The sequence below is a fragment of the Phytophthora infestans genome, genomic scaffold, assembly GCF_000142945.1.
Source record: "Phytophthora infestans T30-4 supercont1.68 genomic scaffold, whole genome shotgun sequence".
Classification (NCBI taxonomy): domain Eukaryota; phylum Oomycota; class Peronosporomycetes; order Peronosporales; family Peronosporaceae; genus Phytophthora; species Phytophthora infestans.
In genome coordinates, this window is record NW_003303691.1 from 75,918 (window position 1) to 78,475 (window position 2,558).

The following is a 2,558-nucleotide window of genomic DNA, read 5'->3' on the forward strand; positions in this document are numbered from 1 at the left end:
TCTTTTGCTTTTCTTTCTATCTGCTTCTTCTGTTTCGTCTACCTTGCACGCTTTCACAGCGAGATTACAACAAGCGCATCGTAGTCACTCGGTTAGGTTAACGTCAAACCTACCGTCTGGGTCTTTTCACGGTGGAGTGTCGCCACTGTCATCAGCGATGACCTTTCCTCGGACGCCCACTAGCGTCAACCGGCTGAACCGAGCCAAAGGACGGCAAGGTGGCCTCGAGCAGCGTGTAATAAATATGTCGTCCCGACGAGACGATGAATAGCGTCGATGAGTTTTTGCGGCTCAACAAAGGCAATGAGCGGAGTCGTGTCCGTGAGAGCGCTTGGAAGGATGGCGAGTGCGTATGAAGCGTGCGTTTGGGGCGTGGTTGCAGTGGTTGCAGTGGTTGTGCGTGTGTGTATTTGCGTTGGGTTTGTTATTTTAAGTGCGGTTTCATTGTTCAGCCTTCCCATATAGTCTAGGCGGTTAGGATAGCTGGCTCTCACCCAGCAGACCCGGGTTCGAGTCCCGGTGTGGGAACATCTTTTGCTTTTCTTTCTATCTGCTTCTTCTGTTTCGTCTACCTTGCACGCTTTCACAGCGAGATTACAACAAGCGCGTCGTAGTCACTCGGTTAGGTTAACGTCAAACCTACCGTCTGGGTCTTTTCACGGTGGAGTGTCGCCACTGTCATCAGCGATGACCTTTCCTCGGACGCCCACTAGCGTCAACCGGCTGAACCGATCCAAAGGACGGCAAGGTGGCCTCGAGCAGCGTGTAATAAATATGTCGTCCCGACGAGACGATGAATAGCGTCGATGAGTTTTTGCGGCTCAACAAAGGCAATGAGCGGAGTCGTGTCCGTGAGAGCGCTTGGAAGGATGGCGAGTGCGTATGAAGCGTGCGTTTGGGGCGTGGTTGCAGTGGTTGCAGTGGTTGTGCGTGTGTGTATTTGCGTTGGGTTTGTTATTTTAAGTGCGGTTTCATTGTTCAGCCTTCCCATATAGTCTAGGCGGTTAGGATAGCTGGCTCTCACCCAGCAGACCCGGGTTCGAGTCCCGGTGTGGGAACATCTTTTGCTTTTCTTTCTATCTGCTTCTTCTGATTCGTCTACCTTGCACGCTTTCACAGCGAGATTACAACAAGCGCGTCGTAGTCACTCGGTTAGGTTAACGTCAAACCTACCGTCTGGGTCTTTTCACGGTGGAGTGTCGCCACTGTCATCAGCGATGACCTTTCCTCGGACGCCCACTAGCGTCAACCGGCTGAACCGATCCAAAGGACGGCAAGGTGGCCTCGAGCAGCGTGTAATAAATATGTCGTCCCGACGAGACGATGAATAGCGTCGATGAGTTTTTGCGGCTCAACAAAGGCAATGAGCGGAGTCGTGTCCGTGAGAGCGCTTGGAAGGATGGCGAGTGCGTATGAAGCGTGCGTTTGGGGCGTGGTTGCAGTGGTTGCAGTGGTTGTGCGTGTGTGTATTTGCGTTGGGTTTGTTATTTTAAGTGCGGTTTCATTGTTCAGCCTTCCCATATAGTCTAGGCGGTTAGGATAGCTGGCTCTCACCCAAGCAGACCCGGGTTCGAGTCCCGGTGTGGGAACATCTTTAGCTTTTCTTTCTTTCTGCTTCTTCTATTTCGTCTACCTTGCACGCTTTCTCAGCGAGATTACAAAAAGCGCGTCGCAGTCACTCAGTAAGTTCCGCCTGCGAGTCGTCACGCTCCTGGATGTGGTAATGCCAAACCTACCGTCTGGGCCTTTCACGGTGGAGTGTCGCCACTGTCATCAGCGATGACCTTTCCTCGGACGCCCACTAGCGTCAGCTGGATGAACCGAGCCAAAGGACGGCAAGGTGGCCTCGAGCAGCGTGTAATAAATATGTCGTCCCGACGAGACGACGAATAGCGTCGATGAGGTTTTGCGGCTCAGCAAAGGCTATGAGCGGAGTCGTATCCGTGAGAGCGCTTGGAAGGATGGCGAGTGCGTATGAAGCGTGCGTTCGGGGCGTGGTTGCAGTGGTTGCAGTGGTTGTGCGTGTGTGTATTTGCGTTGGGTTTGTTATTTTGAGTGCGGTTTCATTGTTCAGCCTTCCCATATAGTCTAGGCGGTTAGGATAGCTGGCTCTCACCCAGCAGAGCCGGGTTCGAGTCCCGGTGTGGGAACATATTTAGCTTTTCTTTCTTTCTGCTTCTTCTATTTCGTCTACCTTGCACGCTTTCTCAGCGAGATTCCAACAAGCGCGTCGTAGTCACTCGGTAAGTTTCGCCTGCGAATCCTTACTCTCCTGGATTGAAAGAATGGCAAACCACAGTCTGGGCCTTTTTTACAGGTGCAGGGCGCCCACTGTCACCAGAAAGGACTTATCTTCGACGCCCACTAGCGGCAACTGGGCTAGACCGAGTCAAAGAACGGAAAGGTGGCCTCTAGACGAGCGGTGAAGAAATAATGGCGGCTCCGCGAAGACGATAATAAATGCCGAGAAGTTTTTGCCGGCTCAACAATTTCCATTAAGTCGAGTGTAATCCTGAAGAAACGCTTGCAAAAGAAGTCGGAGTGCCGATTGAAAGCGG